The sequence below is a fragment of the Pelodiscus sinensis genome, chromosome 6 (assembly GCF_052426305.1).
Source record: "Pelodiscus sinensis isolate ZL-2025 chromosome 6, ASM5242630v1, whole genome shotgun sequence".
Taxonomy (NCBI): domain Eukaryota; kingdom Metazoa; phylum Chordata; order Testudines; family Trionychidae; genus Pelodiscus; species Pelodiscus sinensis.
In genome coordinates, this window is record NC_143057.1 from 15,743,108 (window position 1) to 15,759,675 (window position 16,568).

The 16,568-nt window shown below is 43.6% G+C and overlaps 1 long non-coding RNA gene across 2 annotated transcripts in view; it reads left to right on the forward strand.

Moving 5' to 3' along the window:
* Window positions 1–13,516, forward strand: part of LOC142829805 (uncharacterized) — a 31,408-nt gene extending 17,892 nt beyond the window's left edge. For both annotated transcript variants that reach the window (XR_012904606.2, XR_016349843.1), the window contains one exon: window positions 8,691–13,516. This is a non-coding gene — a long non-coding RNA (uncharacterized LOC142829805). The remainder of the gene's footprint in view (window positions 1–8,690) is intronic.
* Window positions 13,517–16,568: the final 3,052 nt, after the last annotated feature.

Consider the following 16,568-nt stretch of genomic DNA (forward strand, 5'->3'; position numbering starts at 1 on the left):
GAATGTTTGGATGGCAAAGTAGGTGGCCACATAACAGTGTTCAGGCTACTGGGTCCATGCGTTATGCTTTTCCAGGATTCTGAGTAAACATCTTCCCCATAAAAACACAAAGTAGGGAAATATAGTAAGAAGAGAGCCTGAAATGTAAGGTTGTGTATCAGAGGCCTGGTATGAGGCTTAAGGCTTGGACTAAAGTAATGGTCAAAACTGTGCTAATCATAGAATAGTAGAACTGGAAGGGACCTGGAGAGGTCATCAAGTCCAGTCCCCTGCCCTCATGGCAGGACCAAGCCCTAACTAGTTCATCCCTAATCTAAAGCAAAGTGGAGTTATGAACTAGAGGCAGGCCTTGCTCACAGCAGCTAGCATGAATAGAGATCATATTGCAGAAACACACATACCTAAGAGGTACTAGCACAAATCACACAAACACATTCTAGGGTAGCACCAGATCATCCTGAGATCAGCACACTCTCTATCAGGGCAGCTGACAGACTCCTGGGAGGAGTGGGGCCTCTAGCAGAAAGGAGAGAACTAGGGCTAGCCTCCTCCAGAAGTGTGTTGCCCAGGGCTCTAGCAGCAATTTAGAGGGTCCAAGGCAGCTGCTGCTGTCACAGTAGCGGAAGAAGCAGCTGGGAGCCCCTGCCTCTTTTAAATTGCCAGGCCCCATGGCAGCTGCTCCCTTTGTCCCGATATTAGTGGGCCTGCTGCCCACAGAGAACAAGAATGTACTGACCCATTCTAACAATAAAGTCATGACAGGATGATAAATTGTTTTAGTCCAAACACAATAGAGGGTGTCACCTGGATGGATCAGGAATAACATGTAATCTGTTTGTATCTGTGTATAAAAATGTATCTTGGGGAGGGGGTGTCTTTGTCTGGCCTAGGAGGCATTGGTGGAAAGTTCCACCACTGGCCGAGCTGGTCCATTGTTGGGGCACATTGGTGTAGTGGCCAGGTAGAGTCTGCTAGCAACTATTACTGTGCTTCATTTGACAAAAAACTTGGCAGGGTGCCTGCATCCTTGTATGAGCAAGACTGTACAGAGTCTGTGACCCTGTCACACCCATGTGACCGCACAGGCTTTCATCTACCATTCATTTGTATGAAATATTTGAGCAGGATTCCCCTAACTCTCATAGTTCAATTGCTAATTTTTTTCTTGGCTTCGTACTGATTTTTTATGTAAGTAGTGGGCTTGCCATGCCAGACCCTGCTCACTGACCCTACCATAAATACCGTAGTCTGAGTGCAGCAGCTCTGTCTTTCAGTAAACTACATATCACAGCGTTTCCCGAGCTATGCCGGGCCCTGCGCCCCTGCACCCGGCAAGTGACGAGCCGGGCCCTGCTCCAGCGCTATGTGGGGGTGGGGGTGGGGGTGGGGGTGGGGCTGGGTCTCTCCCGGGCTCTGCCTGCAGCGGGCCTCGCCCCTAGAGCGTTCCCCTCGGCCCCGCCCCTTCCCTTCTGCGCGCAGCTCCTCCTCGCCGCCCGTGCGCGGCGTTGCACGTGGGCGGGGAGGACGCCCGGGCGTGCCGTGACGTCACGGCCCGGGGTTTTGAAACCCGCGGGAGGCACGTGGCGGGGCCTGGCTGGCTCCGGGTTCGGTCCCGCAGCGCGGAAGGAGAAGGGGGGAACCGGCTCGTGCGGCGGCGGAGGCGAGTGGGGAAGGCACCGAGGGACAGGGCTGCAGGAGAGACAAATGCCCGGGGGCCAAGTGCAGCCCATGAGGGAAAGGGCGGGAGGGGCGGTGCCAGTGGGAGGGGGACAGGGCGATGCTGGGAGAGGGGAAGGGCGCTGGGGGCTGGAGGGAAAGGTGCTGGGAGAAGGCTTGAAAGAAGGGGGGCATGAGAGAAGTGGGGATGGAGCAAGTGATGTGTGAGGGCCCAGAGGGGCAGGAGGGGATGGGGCAGAGAGTGCTGAGGGGGTGGGTATCAGGGAAAGAGAGGGCAAAGGGGGCAGGAGCAGTAAGGGAAGGGGGAGGCACCAGGAGGGTGCAGGGCTAAGGGAAGGTGCCAGGGGATTCTGGGGTGAGGAGGAGGGGAGAGCTGGCCACGGGAAGCAGAACTGGATGGGGGAATCAGGGCAGGCTGGGGATATTGGGGGCTGGTGGAAGCAGGGCTGGGGGGGGGAGGACCTGGCTGCCCGGGAGGGGATTGGGGGAAGTGGGGCTGGCCAGAAGCGCAGCGGGGGAAACAGGGGGGTGGAATGAATCGGCCTGCGAGGAGTGGGACTGACCCAACCCCGTTCCCCCACCCACAAAGCATGAGTTAGTCCTGCACAGGGATTCTACTGTTCCCCCCACCCCGCGCACACACACACACACATCCCTCGAGTAGTTGCGAACTGTCTGGCTGGTAGACGCACTCATGTAGCCTGAGCACATTTACCAGCCAGGCAGTTCGAAACTACAAACTGATACGTCTAGTAATAATACAACTTACCTAATGAGAAAATACCAGACATGTTATATGTCTGGTATTTTCTCAGTTTGTTTTTCATGTGTTTATATTTTTGGGCTACAAAAAGCAGTATTAGAAAAAAAGGGTTCCAACTAAAGTAAAAAGTTTGGGAAACCCTGGTCTAACCAGCTTTCTGTCTGTCTTACAGCCCATTTATCCAATCCATATTCCTTAACTTGCTGGCAAGAATATTGTGGGTGACCATGTCAAAAGCTTTGCTAAAGCTGGCACTGGGAGATCTGGGAGGACTAGAAACAACTTATTTGAATATTCATCATTTGATTAATGAATATGCAAATATGCAAATGAGCATTACTGGTCCTCCAAAAGTTCGTGAATGGATTTACTGGTCCCTGTGTCAAAAAGTTTGGGAACCCCTGACATATCATATTGCCCTGTAAATAATTCAGATCTAAACTTACTTTGACAATATATAGGGGTGTGTCTATACAGCAAAGGTATTTCAAAATAGCAGTCGTTACTTTGAAATAAGTTTCCTAGCATCTACACAGCCAAACCACTATTTTGAAATTAATTTGAAATAGCGGAACTTCATTCCATGAGGAATAACACCAGATTCGAAATAGGTATTTTGAAATAAGTGCTGTGTAGACATATCGAAATAGGGGGCCTCCAGCCTTCCCAGGGTGGCCACTCCAGCCTCAACCAAGAACACTCCTCTCCCTCCCCTCTCCCCAGAGCCCTTAAAGGGGTTGACTTTGGCCACAGTGCCTGTGCCAGCTCCAAGCCTGCCAGCCCAGAGCCAGCAGTCACTGCCCCTGACCCAGTGGCCCCAAAACATAAGCCAGCAAGCACTGGCAGCCAGCCCTCCACTGCTCCCCAGGACCAGTCTGCCAGCTCCCAGGAGCATGCCAGGGCCCAGAGAAGGTGGGCGCCTTTCGGGTCCAGGGTGGAGATCATGGACCTTATTCAGGTTTAGGGGGGATGTCCCCAGTGTCCATGATCTCTGCACTAGATGGAGGAACGCGGCCATCTATGGCAGGATAGCTGCCAGCCTGGCCACCAAAGGCCACATGCGAACCCAGGAGCAGGTTCGCATGAAAATCAAGTTGGTCTGGCGAGACCTCCAAACCTGAGCACTGAGCTTCACCTTCCCCTTCTTCCCCTTGCTTCCCTCTTCCAGCTCCCTCCTCCCAGGTTTCCCCCTCCCGTCTCCCACCCTCTCTTCTCCCCTCTCCTATCTCCTTTCCCCAGTTTCACTAGAGTTTCATTCCCTCCTCCCCAAGTTTTGTTAAAGAGAGTTTGTATTCATGAAAATAGTGTATTTTATTTGACATCAGCAAGGGGGTTTAGGGAGGAATAAGTGGAAGGATGTGAGGGAGGAATGAGGCACAAGCCCCCAGTGGGGCAGACCAGGGAGGCTCTTAATCCTCCGCAGGGTGGAAGCTCTCCCACAGGGCCTCCTGGATACTGACAGTGCCCCCCATCCCCCGATGGACCTCCCAGATGGCAGCCTGCAGAAAGTGCAGCCAGGCTCACAGCAACACGTCCACAAGAAGCACCAGAGTGCCCAGGGGTAGCTCTGGCTCCATGTTGCAGAGTGCTGTGGTGTCCAGAATGAGGGCAAGCAGAGCACACAGAGACAAAACGCTTTGCTGTCCCTCATCGAGGTAGACAAGTAAGCAGGGAAACCTGAGAACTGGCTGTCCGGAGGGTCCCTTTAAGCACAGACCTCAGATAGCCTCAGGCAGTAGCCCCACACAGTAAGTCCTGACCTGGTGCCCTGCCAGAACTGGTTCTGGCCAGCCTTAAATGAGATTGAGTCCACTCAGTGTGGATGCGCTATTTCAAAATAGCAAAATGCTATTTCGAAATGCATTTTGTGTGTAGATGCGTTATTTTGAAATAACTATTTTGAAATAGATATTTCAAAATAACTCTGTAGTGTAGACATACCCTAGGAGAACTACAGGTGCACACAGATGACTTCAGCGTCTCTGGATCATAGCACACAAAAAGTAGACTGGCCCTATCAAACTGAGTATTTCCTTTATTTGTGTGAAGTTTCAGAGAGAAGTGATTCGCTTCTCCTTTCAACTACTGCTATTTACAACAGTACAACTTATACCATACTAAGTGCAGGGCTCTTCTTTTTAAAACTGTCCCCTGGCGGACATGGTCAGTATCACCCCCATAACAGGCAGTAGCAGGGCCTGTAGGTTTGCTTCCCTGTACAGGAGAAATCAGTGACGTGGAGTGTGTGTATACTGTTTTACACCAGCCCCTGAAATGAGATGGTCAAGTTGTTTGCAGGGCAATACCATCTTCCATGCATTCCCACCTCAAGAATGTGCTCTAAACAGAGCCCAAAGCAGAGAACAAACTCGACTTGCTGATTGCACAACTCCAACTCTCCCAAAGCTCTATTGCTACAAAAAAACTCTCACAACCCAAAACTAGCATAGAGTGTCTTCTCAAGAGTCAAAACTTGCTTGTGTTCTATGGAAAAAACCTTGGAGGACAGTGTGATAAGAGTCACTTGGTGACACTGCCATAACAATTCTTATAGGTATGTAACTCCATTGACTTCAATAGAGTTACTCCTGATTTACAACAGCAAAAATTAGAACATTAGGCTGGTTGTTTTTAAACTACGCTAGATGAAATTATGAGTTAGCATCATAGCACAGTGTCCAGTTCTCAATGTGGGTATGGAAGATACTGTAAATAATATGAAATATTAATCATAAACTCTTTTCAAAGGTGTCATAGTGGGTAGTGTTTAACTCGCTGTAAAATTGTATATTTCATGTGATGTTATTTCTGGCAATTTAAACTACTCATACAAGGGTTGGGGTTTTTTGTTTGTTTGTTTTTTGTATTACATTCTATTCCCTGGTAATAAAGGTAGTATGCTGTTGCTGGAGATAAGTCATTGAGAAAATAGTGCAAGCATCAGCATGTGGAGGTGAGTCAAATATATGTGTGAGTGGAAAGCAGAAAGATTCTTTCACTCTCTTAGCTGAGTTCAGAGTGATTTACATGGTAGGGGCAAAAACTCAGGCTGGATAGAGGCTCTTGGCAGGTGTTTGTGATAAAACAATTATAATAATCAGAACAGTTTTATGCATATGTTTGAAAAAATTCCTATAGGATACAGCTGCATGAATGATAACGAGGACTTCTGTTGCACTTTAAAGACTAGCAAATTTATGTAGGCATTTAGTTCGTTAGAAGTATGAAGTGGAAGCATCAATTTGGCAAAGAAAAATGCACAGGCAAAGATGGGAGTGTTACATTACTATGTGGAGAACCAGTGTTAATGAGGCCAATTCAATCACAGTGGATGTGATCCACCCCCAACAGTTGATGAGAATACCAAACGGGGGAAATTACTTTTTGTAGTGAGCTAGTCACTCCCTGTCTCTGTTGAGACACAGTAAGATAGTGACAACTTTGTATATGAATTCCTGCTCAGCAGTTTCACGCCAAAGCCTGTTTTTGAAGTTGGGTCTTTTTTGTTGAAGCATGGCAACTTTCAAGTCTGTTATTGAGTGTCCAGAGAGGTTTCAGTGCTCTTCTACTGGTTTTTTAATGTTACTGTTCTCAATGTCTGATTTGTGTCTATTTATTCTTTTGCACGAAGACAGTCTAGTTTGCTAGTGTACATGGCAGAGGGGCATCTCTGGCACATGATGATATATATCACATTAGCAGATGTGCAGTGAATATGAGTGATGTGGTTAGGTCCTATGGTGGCGTCATGTGTGGACCAATTGGCAATTGGGTTTGTTGCAGGCATTCATTCCTGGATTAGAGTTACTGTTGTGTGGTATGTAGTTGGTGACGAGCTTTTGCTTCAGGCTGGAGATCTGTCTGTAAGCTAGGAGTGGCCTGCCCTCCAAGGCCTGTGAGAGTGAGTGACTGTCAGGTAGGATAGGTTGTAGATCCTTGATGATGTGCTGGGGAGGTTTTTGTAGGTAATGGCCAGGGCTCGACAAATAATGCAATCTACTCGCCTGTGGCGAGTAGATTGCAACTCGGAAGAGCCAGGTTTGGGTGATCTGCGCATGCGCAGAACGATCTAAACATGCGCAGATCGCCGGACAGTGCGGCTGGCGAGCGGGGCTCACTGCGGTTCAGTGAGGCCTGGTAATGGCCAATGGTATTCTGTTGTTCTTTCTCTTTTGGGTCTGTCCTGTAGTAGGTGATAATTTGATTGGAGGCATAATTAATTATTAGGTGGTGAAGACTGCAGTGCTAGGGGATTGTGCTTAATTATGTCTCTCTCTCTCTCAGCCTTAAATAAAAAGCAGGACTATGCTTTTCATTTCAGCTACACCAGACTAACACGGCTACATTTCTATAACTAGCCTTAAATAAAACATCGACCTCAAAGTTCTTAAGGTTAAACCCATGGGCTGTGTCTACACTGGCATGAATTTCCGGAAATGCTTAAAACGGAATACTATTCCGTTTTCAGTTTTTCCGGAAAAGGAGCGTCTACATTGGCAGGCTGCTTTTCCGGAAAAGCCCTTTTCCTGGAAAAGTGTCTGTGGCCAATGTAGACGCGCTTTTCTGGAAAAGAGCCCCGATCGCCATTTTCGTGATCGGGGCTTTTTTCCGGAAAAGACTACTGGGCTGTCTACACTGTCCCTTTTCCGGAACAGTGTTCCGGAATAAGGACTTATGCCCGAGCGGGAGCAGAATAGTTTTTCCAGAATAGCGGCTGATTTTGTACAGTAGAGCATCGTTGCTTTTCCGGAAATTCAAGGGCCAGTGTAGACAGCTCACAGCTTATTCCGGAAAAGCGGCTGATTTTCCGGAATAAATGGCCCAGTGTAGACACAGCCATGATGTTCTAAAAGGCCCTATAGTACTGGTTTAAGAGAGGCATTAATACTATTATTACAAGTCTTTAAAAGGTGGCCATTACTGAAACACCTGGGTACACTATTCGGTTTGATGAAATGGAAAAACATAGCCTGTTGATGGGACAACCCTGATCCTCAAGTGTGGTAGAGATCCTTCCTTTATTCTTTCCTTCTCAGAGGCTAGCTCAGTGTACTCAGTTACAAAAGCCCCTATGACACTGTCATAACCATGAGGGTTAGCCAGCAGCCTGGGAACTAAGGGGTTAACTGTACCTAGCCAGGTAGCAGTCAGCCAATAGAAATGCGGATAGGGATTTCAAACTAGGACAAAGGAATTTTTGGCTTTTCCCTCCTGTCTCTGGGCAGTTGACTCTCCAGATACTGAGGGAGACAGACAAAATGTCTCTCTCCAAGAAAAGACTCTTCACTATCTGTAAGTAGGGTAAAGTTTAGATACATCTATTAGGTTTTATTGTTTTATGGTTTGGGAATGGGAATCTGATGTCTGTGCATTTAAAAATGGTTTTTCTTCTCCTTTGTAACTAAGCTTTTGGCCCCTGGGGATCCCCCATGAGTATATTAATTGGGACTTTTCCATCTATTCATTATACTTGTAGTAGGCATATTGTGGTAATAATAAAAGTTCTTTCTTTTTTATTAACCTGGGTATTGGTTAATTTTTGTGTCCTGATTTTACTTTAGGGCTGAAATTTCCCAAGTGATCTCTTCCCTGGTTTTTCTTACCATTACTTGGGTGGTGGTAGTGGATTTTTATCCCTCAAATCTAGGTTTTTTTAAAATTCTGGGGGGAAGCTTTATACCAAAGTCTGGAAAGATAAGATTTTGTGGTACTTTCGTGGGCCCCTACTCCTGCATTCATTGTGCCAGAGTGGGGAAGGAGCTTTGACAAATACAATTTATTATTAAAGGACATCAAGGATCAACAGTTATGAATAACCCATATTTTTTTCTAGGAAAAAAATTGAGGTAGATTCAGAGACAGGATGGTGAACTGGCAAGGGGCTCAAGGAAAAAGTTACAAATGCAGACATTACAGGAGATACATTGTGTGAAGCCAAACCCTAATCTGTGAGCCTATACCGAAGGTCTCTGTAAAGACAATGGAGATATGTTCCATGCAAGATCAAATGTTAGCTTTAAATTGAGCACTTTACAGCAGGTGCCCAGACATTTCAGGAGTGCATCAGGACTTACTTGGTGAGAGGCCAGCAAAGGCAGAAGCCTGCAGATGGGAGGGCGGAGGCAGTAGTGAGCGGCTTCCCGCCGTGTCTGGCACATGCCAGGTCCAGCACATGTGGCCTCTTGAGGACACTGCTTCTTTTTTTTGCCCCAGAGAGAGTTCTAATAGGTTCCCCTCTTCTTCCCTCCAGGATGCCATGCAAGTTATCAGTCTTCCTCGAATCACAGCGAATGATCAGGAGCATATGATGAAGCATATGTGGAGGATGGAATAAGGCTGGCCTTCCCAAAAATATTGTGAGAAGGATCAAAGATTTCCTATGCGAGAACTTCATGGAACTGTCTATGCAGCCAAGACTCCTACTCCATGGGCTGACACATTAACAAACTGTTCTGTGCCCCCTACGCAGTGTAGGCAGAGAGTGTGTCACAGTTCACACCACATTGCCTCAACCTGCTTGTAGTTCAAAAAAGTTTGTGAACTCACTGGAAGTGCCCTCCTTGGGATTGGTGCTGGACTGGGAGACACCCTGGTAGGGTATGACCAGCTCCAGCATCATGACAAGCTCCTGGCTCTCAGGAATGAGCAGCTGACTAGTCTCCTCCGCCTTCTCATCCTCCTGCCCTTCCACCACTCCATTCTCCTTCAGGCTGATGACAAAGAGTGACTTGGGCAGACTCCACCACCATGTTGGGGGCACTAGCTGCCCTCCTCTCCTGAATGGCATCCAGCTGCTCATAGAAGCAGCACGTGTCAGGTGCTGCCCCTGAGAGTCCACTCTCCTCCTTCACCTTGTGATAGGACTGGCACAGGTCCTTGACTTTTACTCTGCACTGCTGTGTGTCCCAGGAATATCCTTTAGCCCCAAGGTAGCTTGCAGTCCTGCTGTAAATCTCAGCGTTCCTCCTGCAAGGCTCTGAGCTCTGTGAGGATGGCTTCATCTCCCTGCACCTTGATGAGTCCTAAGATTTCCTAGACGCTCCATGCCGGTGTTTTTCTGTGCCCTGGGAACTGGTGCCTAAATACTCGCAGTCGTCACAATATACATTGAAACATTGTTGGAACTCGTCTCCACGTGTACCACAGTGAGTTGCTCACTCACAATGGGCTTGCAATAGTGTCCCATGGAACAGGCCATTCTACTGTTCCCATGGCTTTTTGAACACTGCGGGAGTACAGAAATTGACTTCAGCAGCCCCTAAGGGCGACACAACAGGCTTGGTAGTGTAGACGCGGTACCTAGAAAATCAACCATCCGCAGCTAAATTCTATGTAAAGTCCTAGTGTAGACCAGGCCTCAATAGACAGAAGATAATTTCTTGATTTCAAGTAAAGAACGTAAATTCCACCAGCAGTAACTTTCAATATTTGACAAGCCCAGAGAAAATTTTAATTTTTTTAAAAAAAGCACAACTTTTTGCACTCTGATCAATTTGGTTTTGAACTTCATTTACATCTGTATGAAGTACATGCATGGCTGCTTAAACCATTTTAAACAAGTTTAAATTATTCTTGAAGAACAGTTTAATTTAGTGTGGCCTGAGTTATTTCTTTTTATTACATTGTTACAGCCTCAATTTGCATAACTTAAATGAATAATACTTGATTCTATATAGACATTTTGTCTGGTACAAACTGATCAAGATAAACGGTGGTATTTTGAAGACTATTCACTGGTTTTGGCATGCAATCACTGGCTGGTGTTCATATGGAAATTATTTTAAGAGCTTTAACTCATGAATCATAGTGAGGTGCAAGGGGATATTTTTTCTATTACATTTAATAGTAAAGTTAGTCATTGTGGGTATAATTTAATTAAGAGTCAGTAGATCCCCCAATAGTAAGATTTCAGGTATACAGTGTGAGGCAGATTTGTACAGTTTTGAAATTTGACAGAACACCTCCAAATATTCTTTATGTGCACAAGTGACCCACATATTCCAAAGCATGCCCGAGGGCAGATTTTAAAGTGAACGGAAGAAACGCTCCATTTCTCCCATAAGAGACTTACACCTAGTCAAACAGTCGTCCAGACCATCGCAAATCTTATGAAGTAAGGCATCAATTTAAATGTCAGTTCCAATCTATCGTGCTTGATTATTTTGGTAGAATCACATTACTTCCTTTGATTTCAGGCTTTCTCTAGGACTTTGCCATATTCGATCACCCTTTTGGTAACATCTCTAGAGTATCTCTTTCTGTGTTCCTACTTAATCTACCATGTATTCCCCCCCCCCCCCCAAAAAAAAAAAGAAACCCTCTCTCTGAAAGTCAGAAGCTCCATTTCCTTGACTCTGGGAATATACTGCAATGTATGAACTGAGAACTAACTAAGATTCAGAGTTCTTATATAAAACAAGGCTTAGTAGGTGATACAACAGAAAGATTACTATAAAGTTAAATGTACAAGTCTTGAATATTCATCACATATAATGAAAAAGTTAGAGTCAAATGCAGAAAATTACTATCCCTAATTCTGTGGATGTCTAGAGGGGAAAAATAATCTATTTAGAAAAAAAATAGAACTCTGCATCTTATTACTCTAGGGAAGGGGATCATTGGTCTGCATTTTTCTATGTTCTCAAAAGTTTATTTCAAAAGTAGAAGATGGACTATGTTATTGGTTAAAAAAGATATTAAAAGCTGTTCAGAGGAGAGCAACATAATGAATGAAGGGACTGATTTACGAGGAAATATTAAGACGCTAAATCAAAGACTTTTGAAATCAACGTAAAGAAACACACTGACTTACAGTGTCTACTGGATGAGGTCCTGAAAGTACAGTTTGATCAAAGTGGTTGAGTCCTGATGAAAGGTATGGAAAATATCACACCTAAATGTTAGCTTTGCTATCCTGCTTTAGGTAGATCATCCTGGTTCAAAATTTCCTCTGAGTTCAAGGAAAATCAAATTCAGTATTTTCCTCGGCCCATTTCAGATACTAGCTGCAATCTGGAGTTTTCCAAAACTTAGGTGGTTTTATCTTCTGTTCTAGCATAGGTCCTGCTTTAATTTATAGCTTGGCTACACGAAAAAGATTTAAGTGCCCACCTTAGCATCCCTCAAATTCTCACTGAAGACTCTAGTATTTAGTCTAGACTTGTAAAAGATTGAATGTACTGTACACAGAATGTAGTGCCAGGCCTTGAAGGGGAAATGTAAACATCTACAAGTTTCTGAGCAACATGTAGAGATGAAGCACCTGTTTAGGGTGGCCCAGAGGACCTTATTTGTAATTATGTGGTGGAATTGAACAAATTATAGGTTAAATCTGGAAATGTAACAGTGAGGTGGTCACTGTGGAACAGTCTTTCAAAGGGAAGTAGTGCAAGATGGAGTCATTTACAACAAGACAAAGCACTCAAGAACAGTGTTGGGAATGATCCTGCTGTGACAAAGGGATGGATGAAATCATCTAAAAAGGTTTATCTACATCACTAATGGTTGATAGTAGGGTTCTCTTTAAAGTATGGACTTACAACTGTGGTACTATCAATTTTGTCTTTAAATGACTGGAGATCATCACAGATGAACTAAGCTGAAGAATATAACCACTTCCCTCAAGCAGCTGAATTAGAGCAAACTACTTGTATTAGCACCAAGATACATGTTTTGAACTAAGAAATACTGTTTATATTACATCTCTCTTACAGCCCCCTACCTTTCAAATTTTAACAACTCATGTACCTTAAAGCAGAGGTTAGCGGATCTTTTTCATAAAGTGGAGTTATATTGCCATGTCCCCTCCTAGTCACAATGCCACAAACCTCCTATCTGTGATCAAATAACATCCTGGTGGCAGCTGAGACTAAATTGTAAGTCAAAGATAGTCTCATGCATTTTTCTGAGGGTTAGCATAAACTGTTGATTTTTATGTGTACTGTTCTATGGTCACAATCTGGAAAAAGCATGTTACTAGTGCCACTTACCTGAGTGAAACAGATATTTTAAATTAACCACATAAAGATGGCTTTTGGAGGTTGATTGGTATATAGATAATTGGGGCTCTGAAAAATAGTTGCAATGATATTTGGAAATACTGGGTTCTGAAACTATCCCAATTTCACATACAATTTTTTTCTTCAGAGTGGGTTTATTTTCAGTCTAAAAAACACAGGTTTTGAACATCGAATACAGAATTTCATTTTCACAGTGATCCGATCATGGCTTAAGACACAATGTTATTCAGTATTTCAATGCCAAAACTGCACGTGTTGTATAAAATGAAGTTGTGAGGCTGTGAAGTGGTCCCTAAAGAAAAGTGTTGATTGTCTTATTGTGATAGTTTAGGGGAGATATGGCTGTTTTTACATAGTCTTCTTGCTAAATATATTAGACTATCGTTTGAAACTGCACTCTATTGATTGCACCTGCAATTACTTGCAGATACAAATTTGGTAATTTAGACGTAAGTACCTGATTTAAACCTCAATCCTGTAAAATTAAACACATGCTTAACTTTAGGTATATTAATTATCTCAATTCAATTAAACTACTTCCATGCCTCAAGTTAAGCAGGTACATAAGTCTTTGCATGATGGAGGCCTTAATATTTAATAGGTTAATTGGATATTTTAAAAACTCCAGTTGAGCCTTCCTAGGAGGTTAATAGAAGCTGAATACTTGCTCCACTTTACACTTTACACTGGAATATTTACAATATAAAATAAAGAATCTTTTACTACATGTACTGCAATAATTTCCCTTCTGTAAAGGTAATTACATTAGCCAGTATATGGTTGTATAAAATTTAAATACTAGTGATATTTAACACACCATAGCTATTAAAGTATTACATTGTTAAAATAGATACATTTAATTACTCACATCGACACACACTGTTGTAATTCTCCTTATAGCTTGCAGATGGTGTGAAGTGGATGATTCCCCCCTTCAGAGCATTTGAATAAATCATGTGTGACATCACAGTCTCTTTCATCACCTTTTCACAATGCTGGACTAGCAAACAAACAACTTGATAAGTGGCTTCCCCTTCAGAACCTAGCCAGTAAGGTTTTTTTTTCTTTGTATTTTCTTAACATATGGGCTGTGTCTAGACTGGCAAGTTTTTCCGCAAAATCATTTGGTTTTGCGGAAAAACTTGCCAGCTGTCTACACTGGCTGCTTGAATTTCCGGAAGAGCACTGACGATCTGATGTAAGATCGTCAGTGCTTTTCCGGAAATACTATGCTGCTCCCGTTTGGGCAAAAGTCTTTTTCTGAAAGACTTTTGTGCAAAAAGGCCAGTGTAGACAACATAGTACTGTTTTCCGCAAAAAAGCCCAAATCGTGAAAAAGGCGATCGGGGCTTTTTTGCAGAAAACTGCATCTAGAATGGCCACAGACACTTTTCCACAAGAAGTGGCAGGACGCTTTTCCGCAAAAACAATCTAGACGTGCTTTTCTGAAAATGCTTTTAACGGAAAAGTTTTCTGTTAAAAGCATTTTTGGAAAATCATGCCAGTGTAGACGTAGCCATCATGTACCTTGATCCAGATCCTTCACTGGTGTAAATTAGCATTAGCTCCATTGAAGATAAGGGAGCTTTTCCGATTTATACTAGTTGAGGATTTGGCCATGAATGTCAGCCATTCTATTATTTTTGTTACTTAATGAAGGCAGAGAAAGAAATGATAAGCTTAAGCTGCAGCATATACTATTAAGGATCAGTGTTGAGGAAAACATGACTAATGTGCTGCTAAACATTTCAGTTCTGATCTGTGCAGGCTAGCATCCTGGGGAGGGATATAGGATGGAGTTTTAGAATGATGCTGTAGATCAAAGGTCAGGGGAGGGGACTTACAGAAGGATTCAGAGGTGCAGATGGCTGCAATGGCTACTACTTGAGGAAGGAAGTTGGCTACAATAAACATGGAGATAAACAAAGAGATGAAAAGGTGCAGTCAGTGCAGGAGCTGCAGAGGTATACGCATTGAAAAAGCACCAGTCTGGCAACAGGTAACCTGTTCAACATGAACTTCAAAGATACACAAAAGCAAAATATGCTCCTCCTGCCTATAGTTGATGGACAAAGCTGTAGTGATAACAATACAGAAACCAGGTTTCTGTGGCTGGGTCACTCAAGTAAAGTACAAAGTGAGGTTCTGTGGCAGATTTGTTTGTGACAATGGAGAAATATGAACAAACCATTGACTCCAATATTTGTTTTGAAGTTTAATTCAACATAATCTTAATCAGTGCATACAAAAAGCTCAGTAAACTCCAGTGAGGCTGAATCTACTAAAAGAGGTTCTATGGCCTGCATTATATAGAGCAGTGACTCATCAGGGTTCTATGTACGGCCCACAAGACGTTTTGCTTACCATTGCTCGCATACAGGTTTCCGGATTCCACTGGTTTGCGGCTGTGCCATTTTTTCGTACTGGTATTACTAAAGTGACATACACATAAAGCAAGGGCATGTGAAGTGAGATGCATGCTGATTTCAAACAAGACTGACTATAAAAGCTGTTCGCTCTCTCTACATCCAAAGTGCTGCTACAGTTCAACTTTCACACACCACAAATTCTAGGTATGCGGGAGATCTTGTAGCTCTTTGAGATAAAGGAGAGCCACTCCTGCAGTCCATTCACTAATCTAGGTTGCCCATGGTTGACATAGAGAATTGGACTAGATGACCCTTCTGGCCTTTAGTTGCGATGTTTGAGTTCGTAAAGGTGCAGGGAACCCAGGTCCAGATTCTCATTGTTACTTTGCTTAACCTGCATTCATTTAGGTGCCTAAATACCTTTTGAGAATCTGGTCAATAATGTGATTTGCAGAAGTACCTAGGCAGGTACCTGTAAGAAACAGCTGGGAAACCACTGTGTTACCTTTCTGCCTCCTCTTGTGTGAGTTTTACTAGAGATTAGACTGTTGTCAGCTTCCTTCTGCACCATTCTATCTTCCTCACCAGCAAACACCTCATGCCTCTCACAGCCTAGCCTGGTCTTAGCAAAATGATCAGTGAACTCTAGCCCCCAAGCTCCTCAGAGATCTTTCTCTGCAATGTGTAGCACCAACTACTTGACAGCCATGGAAAATATTAAGTTTGCTGTTATGTTAAAATCAATAAATTACAGATTATTTGCTTAACTGGGGTAAATGCACCCTTCCTTCAAACACAGCACTGAATTGTTGTGAAATTTTTTTAACAACAAAATTTCGTGGATTAAGTGATGCCAAATAAAAGACATAAAAGGTGGAAAGGAAAAAAAGCAATTAAAAGTGAAAACATGCAACTAAAATTCTAAAACTTGATCTCACAAAATACAGCTTTTCTTCAAAATGGTTTTTCTCATGCACATTCTTCCTTTTGGCTTTTTACTGGCTACGTCAGTAATCAGTTGGGTTATTTTGCCTCCTACTGTAAAGGATAGAGGTGATGCTTCTTTGTTCTTTATATTCCAAAAGACAAGTTTGTGTTTTGCAAGCCAGAAAGGCTTCCTGCAAATTCAGTCTCCTGTCTCTCTATAGGGTGTAGCAGCCATGTTAGTTGTATCTCTTCAGTTTAGAACACCTAAAAGCTTAGCTCAATGGTTTTGTTAACTGCTAATATGTTCACTGAGGTAAACTCACATTCTTTTGTGATGATACCGTTATCAGCAGACCATTCTATCACCTTTACCTGAACTAGGCTGTCTGGCTTTAAGTATGTTTTAGTAACACACTAGAGAGGAAATTCATAACTTGACCCATTAAATTAATGCATTCTACAATTATATTAATAACCAGCATGTTATCTCTCATATGATCCCTCCCAAGGAATATGTTGTGAAAATATTACTGCAGGGCTGTGTCTAGACTGCATCCCTTTTTCGTAAAAGGGATGCAAATTAGACACATCGTAATTGCAAATGAAGCGGGGATTTAAATCCCCTCCGCTTCATTTGCATAAAAATGGCTGCCGCTTTTTTCTGGCTCGGAGCTTTGCCGGAAAAAAGCGCCAGTCTAGACGTGGATCTTTCGGAAAATAAAGCCTTTTCCAAAAGATCCCTTATTCCTCTTAAAATAAGGAATAAGGGATCTTTTGGAAAAGGCTTTATTTTCCGAAAGATCTGCGTCTAGA